This window comes from Cupressus sempervirens, chromosome 3 (genome assembly GCF_028749045.1).
Source record: "Cupressus sempervirens isolate cs-2001-9-10 chromosome 3, ASM2874904v1, whole genome shotgun sequence".
Taxonomy (NCBI): domain Eukaryota; kingdom Viridiplantae; phylum Streptophyta; class Pinopsida; order Cupressales; family Cupressaceae; genus Cupressus; species Cupressus sempervirens.
In genome coordinates, this window is record NC_143120.1 from 734,454,488 (window position 1) to 734,472,265 (window position 17,778).

At 32.7% G+C, this 17,778-nt stretch overlaps 1 pseudogene; it reads right to left on the bottom strand.

The window, feature by feature from the left end:
* Nucleotides 1–266: 266 nt before the first annotated feature.
* LOC149568869 (putative germin-like protein 2-3) lies at nt 267–16,761 on the bottom strand (annotated as a pseudogene).
* Between the last annotated feature and the right edge of the window lie 1,017 nt (nt 16,762–17,778).

Below are 17,778 nucleotides of genomic sequence, written 5' to 3' on the forward strand. Positions count from 1 at the left end.
ATTATAGATATACTAACCTCGTTATTTAGAACTATTCAAAATAAGTCTAGAACCAATTTTCTTTGTTGAAACGTGTCCCATAAATAGTGCGAGAACGCGATAATGATATTGAGTACTTTTATTTGACTACAATTTTTTTTAATAAAGAAAATACACCGGCACGGAGATTAGAGCCACACTCTGGTACATTTATTCCAAGGAATGGAAAAGAAAAAGGGTGAATAATAAAGAGGGTCTCCCCACGCCTTGTTCTAGTGTTCTTTTATTTATTGAATAGATTGGATGATGCAACGAATTGAGTTGAGCATTGAGCATTGAGCATGGGAATGCTATGCGAATTGCTTCTGAATGTAAACCACGAGCTGTTGGGTGATGCGGAAGGCCTTGCTGAGCACGGAATCGGGGAGAGGGGGGTTCGCGCCAAAGAGAGAATTGGCGATTGTCTGCACTCCCGGGAGCTGGCTGCTCAAAGCAGCGATGGCCACCGCATTCTCCTTCCCCACATTCTGCTGGAAATGCACGAGCGCCTTGGGGAAGACGAACACGTCTCCCTTTTCCAACGTCTTGCTGAAGAAGGTGTTGTTGGTGTCGATAAACCCTACAAAGAGCTCGCCTTCCGCTAGAAAGAGAACCTCGGTGGCTCTGGGGTGGGTGTGAGGAGGATTAATTCCACCCACTGCGTAGTCGATGCGGACCAGAGATATTCCCAACGTGTTCAGCCCCGGTATCTGCATTAGGTTGGCAGGGGTCACGTTGGAGCTAACTGCATTGTCGGTGTTCCCCGCCTGCGCCAGCCCCCTGAAGAAGAAGTCCTCTGCCGATGCATCCTTGGCCTCTTTGCAAACGAATCCGTTCACCTTAACTGATCAATACAATTTGTTACTGTTTGCGGTAGTTATAATCACACCAATCATTAATAATCACATAAACGATTAATATTGCTGCACTCACCTTCGCTGTCCAGGACTGCGACGCAGAAATCTTGCAAGGGATCGGCATCCGCCGCCATCACATCTTCACTGTAACAACACATCAACAGGAAGAGTCCCAACGACAATTGCAAGCAAATCATCATTCCCTTCGCCATTTTATGCTGGAGAGTCTCCAGCAGAAGAGCTCAGGATATGGATGTGTGATTGAATATTTGTGTATATTACAAGACCATTACATGCCTATTATATAGGGGAAACATGCGAGGACTAATCCTTTCCCACGTAATTGTTTAATTGTAATATACTTCCAATATCATGCAATTGTTGACCTGTTATTTACGGACTGATTCATGCTGATGGAGTAATTGCTCATTACAATTGAGGGGACCAATTCATTTTTGACGTAGTCGTTAGTTATAATATATTTGGTTAGTAGGTGGTCTTTTCGTTTGCTCGAACTGATTCGGTAGATTTGTTCTTCCCATTCCTCTCTCTTTGTGCAGGAAAGTATATTCATCAACACGGAAATGTTTTCTGCGTATCCACAAAACAGATTCAAATGCTTTAGACTTGGTCGAGTGAGTACGTAAGGGCCCGTTCGGTGAGTGGAATAGGAATACGTATTGTATTCTGGAATAAAAAGTATTCCTGTTCTCCGTTTGGTTCAGCCAATACTTGATGGGAATTCGCGGACCCGAAAATTTATGTTTTCTAAAATTTAAAAAAATGGAATAGGAATACGTATTCCAATAACACCTATTTTGGTGGAATTGCAAAATCCCATTTTTGGGCCAAAAATGGAATACGTATTCCATTTTTACCTCGTATTCCAATCCCGTTTTGGTGCATCCAAACAAGGAATTCAAATTTTTTGGAATACGTATTCCTATTCCTCTCACCAAACGGGCCCTAAGTGTTAGAAAAGTTCCAGCCCTTCCCTTATTTGTGTAGGAACCCACCAACTCTGCAGCCTTGTTCACATTTTTCTCAGCCCGCTTTACATCGTACGATCACGCGCACCGAAGTTTTCGAAATATTAACCAACAGAAGGGCCCGGCTCTATAATATTGTTTTATTAAGTTTGGGATGATGAAATTTTCTTTCTTGTTATGGATTTTTCTATCCATATTTAGTTTTAGGCGATTCATTAGGGGAAGCCACCCCTTAATTTAGAGATTCAATCTCACCACAGGTTCACCCAAAACTTGAGAGTGTTTCCATGTTCCAAAAGGATAGCTTGACACCATATGTATCTCTCTATAGGTGCAATCTACAATAGGTTATTTCACCATTAGTTTATAGAGGCAAAATTTTTCTCGTGAACGAAATTGTTTATCTAGTTAAATACAACATGTAATTAAATCAAATGACATAAAACAAATCTTTATCACAATCTATCTTGAGTGATATAAGTGACACATTCATTGTAGTGTGATAAAGGAATTAGATAAATAAATTCATAAAGGATAGAAATTAAAAATAATTCATTTTACATTCTCAAGGATCATTAAAACTAATAATTGTACAGAATTTAAAGGAAAGAATAGGTGCACGTGTTTAGAAATTTTATAATGTTTATGAGACATGACCTCAAAATATGTTTAATAATAAAGTAAAATAAGATAACTATATTATATTTAGATAGATTAGTCTTCCCTATGTATGTGACAACATAGTTGTAATTTATCTATGAAATAAACTAAGATGAGCTTGAGCTCTGTTCACGTGCTGAACATAGATTGTTTGACCACGACATCTTTGAATCCTAAGATTTTTAGTTGCAACTAATCCATACTTAAGTCACTGAATTGGCCTATCCGATTCGTCATTATCAAATATTACAAGTTAAACTTTTACGAAAGAATATTGTGAAATTTAATGACGCGAAAGAACATGGGTATTTGAAGGATCATGGTATGTCAAACTAGGTTCTTAAGTGGCAATGAAAATTCAGAAAATTAGTGTCAGGAAAGTTGACAAGTTTTTTTGGAATAAGTTATCATGTTATGCTAAAAATATGTATGAAAAGTGTTAGAATATTTATAATAACTGAGGGTGTGGGGTGAATTAGTTACCCAAGGTCGAGATGTACCAATTGAAAAATCAAACACTTAAACAACTCCAGATCTTATCATTTTATTGCTCGGTCTCCACTATAAATTTCTATTAACATTAGCTAGCGGTTCACTGTTCTAAAATAGCAGGCTTACAGAATGTAAACATTAGTCGATAAAATGCCACAATAAGATTCACATAAGTTTGTCACTAGGTTTGAACATGCAAGCCCAATTTAGGAAAAACCACCAACAACGTTTCACTAAGTTTCACTCTTCTTAAGCGGGCCCTGTTAGGAGCCAACCCTGTAAAAGTTTTCAATACAAAATATTAAATGTGACCTTGTTATTTGAAGGATTGAGTCACCCTATTAGAAGTGGCCTTGTTAAAGGAATTCAGAACATCCCATTAGAACGACAACTTATTAGAGGAATTACATAGACTGTTAGGTCACTATGACTGTTCGGTCAACCTTGATTAAAGGATTTCAAATACTGTTTACAATGGTTAGAAAGTAATAACCGGTTTGATCATTTAAGTATAACTCACTTTGCATGTACACATCTCAGTTCAGTTCTCATGTACCGATTCATTGTGTGGCCTCCATTGTCATCCCAGCTTTGATTTGCTTGGCAACCATTCAAGCAATCAGCCTTCACTTCCTCTCAACTCAATTCAACCTTCTGCTTAGATTCGCCAGTCAATAATGTCAACAATAACTCCAAATCTATGGAACTTGTTTACAAGCATACAGTCTCTCTGCTCATATAGAAATTTTACCCATGTACTTCTTTAAACAGGAAATCATGATCCTTTTCCTTTTAATCAACACTGCAGATCTTAGGATTTAGGATTCAATCCATCAAATAAATTATATATGATCACCATTTTGTTTATCTCTTCTTTTGTAGAAACTTCTCTTGGAATCCATCTCTTAGGCCGTTTACCTAATCCTCTCCTAGAATTAAATGATCAAACTCATTGATTCTTATCTCAACACGCTTTCCATATCCCAAGAAATCAACTTGGCCGGTTAGAAATTATGATTCGTCGCAAACAGTTAAGATGTTGTTCGTTGGGGAACACTGTGTTCTGACACTCAGTCATCATTGGGTTACTCGATTGCTATTAAATTTCTCACTCGACATATACACTGTCACTCGGTCGACACTGATGCTCGGTCAATACTAATTTTACTCGACACTTACTGTAGCCCAGTTGGCACTAGCATCACTTGGCATGTACGTAAAAATTCTTTAGTCTTCTACTATGTTACTCTGTCAAGCCTATACATTTGATCTATCTTTTATCACACTTTCAAGACTTGATCGTTACTGGCTTCTCCTCTTGTAACATGATTTGAACAATCAATACATCTTGTCAAATTCCAACTAATCAAGTGTCAATTTTTAGTTTCCTCATCAAAACTCAACCTATCCTCTAGATGCTTCTGTTATGAACAACTTCTCAAATCCTCTTAATCAATCAAATAGATATGGCAGTTAGATCAGATAACACTATCTCACCAATAGGTTTGACATTAATGACAACAAAACAATTGTTTCAATTGTAGTTTCCAACAAGAAATTGTACAAAATTAAATCTAGTTTGTAATATGAAAATCATTTTCTGAAAGAATGATTTCTATATGATGAAACCTTTAAATTTGAATACATTAGTACAATTTTTCTTTATAAGAAGATTAGAAACAGGTGAATGGCTAACCATCTTAAACAAAGTCAAATGATAATATTTTTTTTTTTACAAGATTCTAGATCTAAGTAATACAATTATGTTAGGATGTAGCACATATTTGTTTATAATTTATTTCTAAGAAATTAGATAATTACAAATTTTCCATTAATTTTTTTTTTGTAGAATATTAAATCTCATATTTGACCACCTTAAGTTATTATTGAATTCATCAAATTGATAACATTTTTTTTTTGTTATAGTAGGAGAAGCGTAAAATGTGACGTAATAATAAATATTTACAAAATGCGATATTATTTTTAAAAAATAGCTTCTTCTTTTTTTTTTTTCAATGAAGACTTATATTTCATATCGTCACTTTTTGGCATACCATGATCTCCTACATATCGACACAGTAAAAACAAAAATGTACACTATCTCCAAGGCAATTAGTTCTAAAATGAAGTATTGTGAAAACGATAAAATAGTGACAAGGAGAACATGACTTGGGAAATATATGAGGCAAATATCCATATTACAATTTCTCAATGAGTAAAAGTAGCTTGAAATATATTAATGTGAATGAAACAATAAACCTTACAAATCGAGGAGAATATTGAAGCTACGATGCGAAGGGGGAAATGATGGAACATAGAAGGACTATTTCTTACCAAGGTATATTTAGATCATAAAAAAATTATGCAATAAGTTATAATTGGTATAAGAGGGTTCTAGAAAGGGAAGGGCTTGACATGCACCAGATGAATGAGTTTCTACAACCTCATTGTAACGCAAACTTATAATTTTCCAAGTCTAGAAGTCATTTGATATAATTGATTAAAAATAAAATAAAGACAAACCAGAAAGAATCATAAAACATATACGTGGTTGATGAGTGAAAAAGAATGAAATATTAAATAGACAAGGGTATGTGCGTTTAGGTATACGGTAATCGTATTTTTATATGGAGCTAAATTAGACTCAAAGGGTAATTTTTTTCCAACTTTTGTTAGTATAGTTTCCCCTTGAATTATTCTACTAGCATTTGGGGGAAATGCCCCTTTCCTGGTGTATGAGAAAAATCCTTCTCATGCCCCTTTTCTAGGTATACAACGAGGTCAAGGGGTAACGACCTTGTGGGGGGTTTTTAGGGGCACCACCGCTAAAACTTCATCTGAATTTTATTATTATATTTTCTCTATTGGTTGTTATATTTATGATACAAATTTTGTAACCCACATAAATCTTTTTAAAAAATATTAAACTTAGGATTTAAAAATGATTAATTTGTATAATATTTCAACACTATTGAGCTCTAAGGGATTGTAGATTAAAAATTGTTACATTCAATAGATAATAATATTGGACTCTATTTGGTGGGGGCAGCCTTAGATTGGATGAAACACGATCCATTATTGTGTCTTCTTGTTGGGCTTAATTTTCTAGTTGAGGTCAGACGAGGGTTAAATAATTTCTTGAAATTTTATTATTTCAACTAGTTTAATAGATATTATGGTGGCATGAATGACCCTTCAATCTTTAATTTTATTCAACAGCGTTTCATTATTTCATCTTTGTTGGAATTTTGGATTCCTAGAATTATAATTGACGATTCAAGGTATTTTCTATTTTATTTATACATACATGTGTACTCTTACTCATTCTATTTTTTTAGGGGCACCCTTATAATAATTATACAAGTTTGGATTGATTTGTTTGAGTAAAAAATATGCTAGTGTCTCAGTTTGACAAATTCCCAATAATTAATTTAGAAATAGATAATGCGTTTGTTAATACTTGGATAAACCTTATTATTTTATCCTATAGAATACGCATTTTTGAATATTTTCAAGGTTTCTATGATACAATATGACTCTTAGGCTAGTTTTACTAATACTCCTTACATTATTTAATTTAAGTTTTACTTTGATTGAGTGTATAATGTGGAACTCTCTAGGCATTGCTTACTGTAAATGCTTCTATTTAGTACCTAAAATAAATATAGTCCTTGGTATCATTAGATGTAGAGAGTCGACATTGATATTATTATGTTATTATATTCTTTAAAAAAAAAAGGTTTCTTTACCTTTTGGCAAATCCTCTATTTATTGGTATCTTCCTTCACAAACTTGGGTCATGCAAAGAATAAATAATTATTTATGTGAATCCATGAAACCAAATACCTTGAAATGACTTTGTTACTATGGGATAAAACTCTATTATGGGTTGGTAAATTGGTTTGAAGTTATCATTTTAGTCTAGGACATCATCCCTATTCCAACCACGTGGGTGCCAACTAATAGTGAAATTATATGGGAAGTATGCCCTAGGAGGGTTGTGTGCATTCTTTTGTATCTGTTAAGAATATTATTATAAATATATGATGCATTCTTACCATTTTTTTTGTGAACCAAAATGATATGGTTCAGGATTTAATTGCTAAACCATAAATTTTATACGAATGACACATACTATACCATCAAACATATGCCTTTAATATTTAAAGCATTAAATAAAATTATTTTAATTTATATGCTACGATTACATCTTCATCTATATGATACAAGAAATAATATGTCGCTTTCCACTCAATATAGATCTAGATAAAGATTCATTTTATAGACTTTTGATTTAATTATATTAGTTATGTCACTTGATACACAATTGTATACATAATGAAAATCTCAACTTATAAATTAATGGAGAAACAAAAAGCACATGAGTGGATGTATGCAAATCCAAATCCCAAACCACATAAATAAAAGAATTTTTTTTTGGTTAGTAATGATTTAGTGTAGAATAACTAAAACTCATGACGGAATTACCGCAAGGCATTCAAAGGGATCTATAGATAAATAGGATTTAGACATTTCATAACTTTTATGAGATATACCATTAAATCAATTTAAAAATAAATTAAAATGGTCCATTATATCACGTTTTCATATATTGATGTCCCTTATCTATGTGAAAACATACTTTTAATTTCTCTATAAAACAGACAAAGGGGATCCTAAGTTCTATTGACACGTTGACCATAGATTCTTTGACCAATATATACTTAAACTCTCAATTTTTTAGTTATAGTTAATCCGTATTTGTGTCGTTGAATTGGAGTACTTGATTCATTGTTTTTTTAAAATTATAAATCTAATCCGTATAAGTTAATATTTTTTAATTTTATGACATGAAATAGTAAAAAATAAATGTAAGTAAACTTCAAGGGGACTACTTATAAAATGATGTATGGTGAAATTGAGAAGACAGTGGCAAGGGAAACATAAACTAGGCGAGATATTAGGAAATTATCCATATTATAATTTCTCAATTGGTAAGAGTAGCTCGAAATATCTTAACTTGAATAAAATAGTTAAACCTACAATTCAATGAGAACATTGAAATTATGATCCAAAGAGGGAAATGATGGAACCTAGAAGGATTGTTTCTTACTATGATACATGTAGATCATAAAGAGTATTAAAAAGTTATAATTGGTATAGGAGGGTCCTTGCAAGGGAAGGACTTGGTAGAGCCTATAAATTTGAGTTTTTACAACATCTCTGTTACATAAATTGATAATATTATACATCTTGAAGTCATTTAATACAACTAATAAAAAATAAAGTAGAGACAAACACGAGAGAATCGTAAAGGATTCACGTGGTTGATGAGTGAAAAAGAATAGAAAATTATATAGACAAGGGCCAAGTGCATGTAGGTACATGGTAATGAGGTTATTATTTGGAGCCTAATCTAACCGAAAATGTAAAATTTCCCCATCTTTATTAGCGTATTTCCCCCCTTAATCATTTAAATAGGGTCTGCGGACAGTGTCCTTGGGTTGCTTCCTCTTATAGTATAGGTCGGGTTCAAGGGGCAACATCCCCCAAAAGTTTGTCCAAATTTCAAATTATTTTACAACGGCATCAAAAGTTAGTTTTTCTATTGGCTGACATATTTCTAACCATAATTTTGTAATTGACACAAGTCTTGTTAAAATGTATTAGGGTTATGAATTTCATATGATAAATTTGTAGCATCTTTTAATAGTATTGAGTTGTAATGGATTATTGATTATAACTTTTTAGATTTAGTAGATTAATAATATTGGATTCTTTTGTTGGTGGATGTAGCCCAATATTGGGTGACCAACGATAAAATGTTGTGAGATCATCTCGTTGTGCCTAATTTTCTAATTTAGGTCACACGAGGGTCCTATTTCTATTTCTTAGTTTCTTATTGTTGTAACTAGTTTAATGGACAAGTTGGTAGTGTGTGCAGCCCTTTGATCTTCTATTTTATTCAGTACAATTTTATTACTTGATTTTTGTTAGAATTCTTGATGCCTATTTGTGTAATTGATGATTCAATACATTCTCTATTTTATTTATACTCACGTGTGTACTCTTGCTCACTATATGCCATTAGGAACACTATTATAATATAATTGATAGAAATTTAGATTCCATTAGTTGAGTAAAATATATGCTAGTGCGTTAATTTGGCTGATTTCTAGGATTAATTGACAAAGAGATAATGTATTGGATGATATTTGGCTAAATATTATTATTTTATCTCATTTTATATGTTTGTTGAATACTTCAGGCTTTCTATGATATAATTTGATGGTTAGGCAATGTTACTAATATTCTCGACTTAATTTAATTATATTTTCACCTTGATAACATTTTTTTTTCTTGTAGTACGAGAAGCATAAAATGTGATGTAATCATTCATATTTACAAAATGTGATACTTTTTTAAAAATTTAAAGGAAGAGGGCAAAAGTGTGATGATGTCTATAGAAAATAATAATTATATAATATTTCAATGGTTTGGATTGTACAGTGTAATATATAATCATGAAGAAGGAAAGTGTATGCCAAAATCTGCATAGAATTATAATTATAAATATTTTCACATTTTAAAACATTTTGTATGATTTGACATTAGGAAGGGAAAATGTATGCTAATATTTTAAAAAATGATCGTCAAATCATATTGTCTAAATTGAAGTTAGGCAATCTATATACTCATATTCACAAAAGACAATAATTATAAAATATTACATGCTAATATCTGCATAAATTAATAATTATGTAATATTTCAACGTTTTCAATATTTTGGATAATTTTATGTAGCATGTGATTAAAAGGGCATAAAATGTATTATAATAGATGAATAGAGAGTAATAATTACAAAATATTTGCACAAATTTTTAAAACTATTTGCATTCAACGAAATTCTGTATCATCGGCTCGAAGCATTTCTGTTGCAGAACCCATGCCGCATCTTAAAATTCCAAGAATGTTCTTTTTTACATAAGAAATAATAAATGACATTTCCAATCGTTAAAATACTTCTTCTTGTTAAATATTTGGGATTTAAAACAAATTAATCTTCCTAAAAATTGTAGTACAACTTATATTTGTTATTTTCCAAAAAGTTTGAGGCTGAGTTTTGTATATGACCGCTTTTGTTATTCCTACGTTAGATGCACCATCTCCTGTATGAGCACCAAATGTATCTCCCAGTACTACTTCAAGAGATTCGACCCTGCTGGGACTTGCGACATCCATTTCACTAGATGCTTTAAGGAATAATTTTACTAGATTGTTAAAATTAATAATCTGCCAAGCATTGATACCAACACTGTCAATTCTTCCAATGGAGCTTATGTGGTTTTTACATGGTAGACAAGTGACAGATTCATTTGAGGAACAATTTTAGGCCCCCCTTTCATTCTCTAAATGCTATGTAGCATAATATCCCGTGCATCCATTTATAATGCTTAGGCTACTTCCCACCAAAATATAAATAATGTGTGATCCATTGATATTTCAATAAATATATCACAAGTAATTATACTACATTGGATAGAGTGCTATCAGAAAGTTAGAAGAATCCTTTCCTAGGGGTAGATAGTAATGAATCAAATCAGACGTATCATGAATTATACATACAATAAAATATTATTTAATACGTCATTTAATTTCTATGAAATCATGCTGATTTAAAGATTTCCCATTTAATCGATGGTCAAATATAAATGATTCATTAAGCAACAATACTATATTTTAATTTAGGTTGCCTCATTCTTTTTCTAGGGTATCTTTTAGTTTTATGCTGGATAAAATTAGAGAAACAATATGGCTTCAGAGATCTGTGTCTTTTTTTGTAGATTTCATTTGACATTGTGCATGAGCTTCATGTGCCTCTGTATGCTTGCATGTAAATAGAAGGATGAAACAGATGTGGCCAATATAGGGTAGACAAAAATTCAATACATGGAAAATATGGACACGTTTGGCTACAGGAATAAAAATATGGGAATAGGAATTATTATTCTAGTTTAGTTATTCTGGAATAGAAAATGAGAATAAGTATGTATTCCTATTCTTCATTTGGTTAGATGAAATTGAAATTGGAGTTTGAATAATAGATAAAGAAAGTCAACAGGCCAATTCTCGTGTGCCTTTTCACTCTTGATGGATGTTTCATTCTAGAGACCTTGAGGCTTCTAAGCGATGAATCACAATGAGGACTGAGGATGGAACTTGGATCTTGTCTTTAACAAAAACACGGTCTAGTCTTGCCAATTTGATATCTTGATTGACCTTGTCATTCTTGAAAATTAGGTTCCAATGAGCATCCTCACTTAGCTATTGGAGATGGAGGAAAACTTAATAGAAGAGACATCAACAACTTAGCTTCCCAGAATGATATGCCATGGTATAATTGCTTTGGCTCACCCTTGCTCATATAATTTGCAGCCAAGAATAGGGGAAACACCAGAAGTGCATAAGAAGTGTGAGGCATAATTGAAGTTACCGTATAAAGCTCTGAAGTCGTAGGATCACATTGTGAGATTTTTTCACGATTTCATTGTGTACGAGTCCAAGAGTATCTATGAAGGGAAAAAGGAAGAGGATGTTCGAGTTCCTTGTGATTTTCTTCATCGGTCAGGTAATAAGATGCTTCATGTCCCTAAACATTCTTGATGTTTTGGCATATGATCTCAGTATTCAAAATCAATGCCTTGAATCCAATAGTGGTTTTCCCAAGAGTGAAACCTCTGTTCAAAATTGGTCATTTTACAAATTTCTTTAGCAAACCAATTTCTCTGACTTGGGTGCTCTCGGTGAATCTCCTCATGGACATGAAATTTAAATTTTCATGAAATATGAGTAGATAAATTTAGGAAAGGAATACATATTCCAATTCCACCTATTTAGGTGGAATTACAAATGCTCAATTTTGGGCCAAAATGAGAATACGTATGAACCTATTCTCAATTTTGATTTGGTGCAACCAAAGGAAGGATTAGAAATTTTCATAATTTACATATGCCTAATACCTATTCCAGTCTAATTGCTACTGCCAAATGGGCCCTAGGAGAATACACCATGGAAAATAGGAGCATCTGGTGACAAATAATGTCAAGCTCTTTTTAGTAATTTTGCACGGTTAGTGCTGGCATTTCGGAGTTTGTGTTGGAAAAAAAAACTGCTATGATTTTCTTGTTAGGTTTACATAAATATAACTTGTGATAGACATTTGAGTATAGATCTGTGTACATTGCACAACCTTCATAGTAGTTTGTGATTTCAATAATTGAAAATTTTGTAGATTTCTTGTGCTGAATTCATTGTTTGTGTATTCATTAAAACAAGACATTCTACTTTATGTTTGGGTATTCATTTAAAAAATATAATTTTTTCAATGGGTTTCAATAGATTTCATTTTTGATTGTTGTAAAAAACTTGTTTTCATGGGGAAAGATGTGAGGTCCCTCCTCACATGTACTTATTAAATATGCATCTCTCTGTTAAAACTGTTGTAGGAGATTAGAATGGATATGAAATAATGTTTAATGGTTTAGATGTCCTAATAAGAAGTGACATCCTAATACATTCGTGTTTTAAATATTCAGTGATTCATGAACAAACTACATTATCTCGACTGTTTAAACATTAAAATTTCACTAACGATGATACAAGGCTTTCTCACCTAATCATAAGGATGTTGATTTTGATACCTGGACGATTAAGTTTTATGCTTCAGATAGTTCAGTATTCTTTTATTGGTGACGTAATGATGTTTAGGTATATACATGCCTAATGAGGATTATACTAGTACTTAATCTGAATTAATGAATAAGTTATGTTATTATTGATTATGTGATTTTTGATGATTAAATGTGAATAGAAATGAATTAAACAGTTAATTATATGAGAGATTCATGTAACTATCCAGATAAATTTTGAATATATGTATGTAATTTTCTTGAGCTATTGATATGCGTAATGAGTGTGTAGGGTATTTTAGCTGAGAAAATCTAACGGAGAAACAAAACTGAACCCTATGTACTGTTTGTGGAAACTATGGTTAAATTTGATGAAGGATACAAACCTTGTTGTTTGTATTTTATTTGTATTGTGAATTGAACGAATGTATCATTCTGTAATCAGTAAATGTTAATGTTTTGTAACAATGTTTTTATAGTGTCCCTTGACACTCGTGAATTGTATATGCATTCCAGCATGATAGTTAGGGTTAACCGAGTAACCTAAAGATCTAAGTCAGAGTAGCTTAGTGATCTTTTTGCTAATCAAGTTAGTAATCGATATTAATTACCCCTAATCCAGATTAGTGTTTAATCTACATTTTGAAGGTTGTTAGATAGTCCTAAAATTTCCTAGCCTTTAATAGGTCCCTAATTAATCCTAAAGACCTAAAAACATGAAATCTAAGTATCCAAGAGGAATGGGTATGGCTTGGGGGCATTTTCCACCCCCTTAGCCCCTTTTGTTGACTTTTATGGTCACTCAAAAACACCATTTTTGCTTTATTGCGAAAATCGATTGATTTCATCATGGGTTGGATAGCTTGAACTCCACCTTGAGGTTAGCCTTAGGTCTAGTTGTGTTAGAAGCCTCTAGAACTTTTAGGCAAGTGGGGGAGTTATTTCTTTTTAGAGATGGTTGAGTTTGTGATCTTATTTAGAGGCAATTTTGAGGAGGTTTGGAGTGTTCACCCAACCTCTACTTTTAGAGTGAAAATCAGGATTGAAGGAGAAGGAGAAGGAGAAGGAGAAGGAAGGGAATGCTCATCTCAAACTTGTTCTATTGCCATAACCCAAATTTGAAGGTAGGAATACTTCACCTCATTTTGTTCATGTTGTGCTTCATGTTTCAATTTTATTGTTTATGCACATGTTCGTGTGTGTGTTGAGTATGTTGGGAGGGTTTGAAACAGATTAACTTAAATGTCTTTCCTTTGTATTTTTGCTTTGAATTTCAAAGGGATTGTATACGTGTATTGGCATTACTCACCCTCGGATAGGGCAGAAGTGGCCATGTACAGGGAAAGGTCTTTAGTTGGACTCTGACAGTGTAGAGTCTCTTCTCAGGACGAGAAGAGGGAGAGAGGGTAGGGTGTTATGGGCCCCTACTTGTCAACACAAACCACGTATGAGTTTTGGAATGTAAGAATGGAAGAACAGAAGTTCTTGAGTTATAGCCCCGAAAGGGCACCTATTTTGGTGGTGTGCCTGATGTCTCCTGTCGAAAAAATCCACCTTCTCCCTAGTCTAGTTCAATGTCAAACCTGTTGTGTAAACTCGGGATGGGAGTCAATGTCTGATTTGGTCTTCATGTTATGATTGGTTGTCTCCTCGTCAGTTTTCATTCTCTCGACGATCACTGTGATGTATTGGAGAGTTCGTTCTTTTCTATGTTTAAAAAAAAATTAGAGTTATAATTGTCTAAATTATTATTAGAATTATTGAGTTATATTGTTGTTAATATTTTGTTCAAAATAATGTTATAACGTACATATTAACACTATTTTAAGGGTAGTCGTAAATTGTGTTTGTTAGTGGGTCTGGTATTCTTTTATGTTGTTAGTATAATATTTTAAATGTAAATAAAAGTAATAAGGTGTTAGATTTCAAATTAATGTTAGATGAGTAAGTTTTGTTAAAAATTTTTTTTGCTAGTATTATTTTGAAGTAATTTTAATTATTATGTTTTTAAATATTAGTTATTTAGTACATTTTAGTTAGAATGTTCGTATGTTAGATTATATTTAAAAATTTAGTATCATTATTGATTTGAAAAGGTTGTCTAAGATAAATTAGCTGCTGTATTTAACCCATTTTCAAATATATTTAGATTTATTATTTTAAGTGGTTATATCGTTCTTAAATCAAAGGTTAGTGTTATTGTATCTTAAAATGTTTTAGATTAGTAAAGGTTGTAAAATTAAGTTAGATTATTAGATTAAATTTTAAGTGTTGAATATATATCTAGATAGTTGTTTATTATTGCGAGTTTACGATAATTTGGTTTAATTGTGTTTAATTATAATATATTACCTTAAAATCAAAGCAATAATGAAAAAAAAGATGAAATCAATTTAATAACGAATGCTTAGATTTAACGACCTTTTCACACTCATCGATGATAAACTTGAATGGAAATGACAGGTCATCGTTAGGAGATCCCATATCTGTTTCTCATTTTACCTATACTTTAACGTGTGCATCTAAACTTTTCAAGCTTTGTGGTGTTATTGATCTAAAAATAAAATAAAATTTGTTGGTGTGTTTTTGCCCCAATTCTTTGGCATGACAGAATAGCTCAATCAAATTGAAAATTTTAAGAAGTCATTTTGATTTAGAAATTTCAGTTCTCATGAAGTTGTAAATTTCAATAAAATGGTAGGATAAAATCTATCACACACGCTCCTGAAATTATCTCTATCAAAATATTTATATTATTTCACAATGTATAACAACAACAACGATCAATTGAATCTTCAGTTTGAAAGCCTTCGATTCCACCATTTTACTTCGCGCGATTTAATTGAAGTTGAAATCTGATAGTTATTTTTTTTCTTAATAGTTCCTTCAACTTCTTGGCTCCACCATTTTTCTTTACATATTTAGTTAAAACTGGAGTGTGAAGATCATTTATGTTTGTAAGCTCTTATTAATATTCCTTACTACTACCTTTTCCCTCCCTTTTCATGAACATTTTTGGGTTGCCCAGAAAATAGAATTCTCAAAAATTTGAGAAATGTTACAAAGATTAGAAAGAGTGCACAAAGTTTAACTATTAAACCCTCTACTCCATCAATGCAATTGATAAAAATAAAACCAGGTTTCATTATTTAACAAACTTCATCACCGCCATGAATTTTCATTTAAATTATTATTTCAACTCTACATTAGCTCCCCCTATTGTAATAAATGTAATAATCCATTATTAGCTACTTCTCAACCATTAGAACTGAAAGTTGCAAATTTATTGGACTACTATACAAGATGAAGACCTGCATTTTATCACAGTGTAATAGATGTATCTCTATTTTCTTGCCCTATAATAGAGAATTTTACAAAATTAAAGAAGTTAATAACCTTTGGACTTTCTTCATCACTACACAAATTGACATCTTGTATCAAGAAAATAAATAATTTTTTGAATATAAAAAGCAGCAAGAGGGCGCTGACCCATCATACAAACAAAAAACATTAGACAATGTTAGAAATAAAAGAACCTAGTGCCAAACAACGAGAAAAAAAGAACCTCAACTAAAGTCCACCTCTGTAAAAAACAAAGGTTCAAATGCGGAAAACCCACCAACCTATGGAATGGATAGATCCATCACTGCTAACTGCTAACCCATCAAAGAGTCCCAGATCTGACAAACCCAGAAGCAAGGCACCCCTGGTAGAACCATGAAAAAGAAAAAAATATGACTTCCCACATGAAAAAACAAAGAGGGCATCATCAAGGAAGATTCCCCACTGACCCAACAGGACACCAATAAGACCAGAGATCCTCCCTCCATCGAGAAACACCTCTGAGAAGCGAGCATCCCGTGGGTCAAAAAATCCCCCGAAATAAAGAAGCATGGTCCATTACTCTGCAAAAACCACTGCCATACCATGGAGGAACCAATGAGACACATGTTTGAGAAGCACCCTCCATTCGTCTGGTGTGGCATCATCAGATCCCTCTCTCCCTCCATCGTTGGCCCACTCACTGTAAGAAAATGCAGCTTGCCTCGCAGTCATCCCCGCTCCAAGATAATAGTATTAAGGAAAGAAATAAGTTAACTGAAAAAAAAAAAACATTTGAATTCTAAGTTGTGTTTCGAATGGGGTAACTCGTGACAATTGCTTCTTATTAGCATACAATATAGACCCCTATTGTAAGAGATACTATTCCATTCCTTGTTAATGCATCTAGTATCTAGCAGAGAGATTTATACATTTTGTTATACCATAGCAATACGAAATCATACATCTTCATCTCCATCTTTTCATGAAACAAAGACGCAAATTATGTATCAATCAAGGGAACGGAGCCGCAAGATCTAGAATTGTAGAACATTAAAGTTCGTATCATGACATGTTTCATTTGTGAGGATGTTAGTTTACCATCATAGAAATTCTCACACTCATACCTTTGGATAGCTGATTATAGCTCATTAAGCTTTGCAAGCTTTTGGAGATAACTACCAAGTAATATTGAATTGATCTAACCGTTAAAGTTTTCAAATGAATGTACATGTGATATATAAACGTGTACATCTATTACATTCGATTTGGAAATGTAGCTTGTGCTCTCTATGAGATATCTCTTTGTATAGGTTCGCGTGTTCTATATAATGCTTTTCTTCGTCCCAACTGCACTTCTTATGGGCCGAAGCATGATTTGTTGGGTACATGCCTTCAAATTCACAAAGTAGACTCTGTCTCCTTCAGGTTTCTCAAATATGATTGGCCAGATCTTACTATCTCCTATACATGACTTGGATTCCGTACTTAAGATAATTTGATATTACACATTCTAGTAACACCTTAGATAGTGCCTCCACACATTCTAAGAATCTAGTTTTGCATGAGCTTTATTATAGAGCTTAAGCATGCATTCGATTGAGTAACACAATAGATGTAAAGTCCAATATAGTTAATTCTAATTTTTAAGGAACCCTATACTAGAAATATAGTGAATGCATAAAACATATTATAAAAGAAATATTTAATTGTCAAATTTATAAGCTATATCAGAATTGAGTAAAATTCATT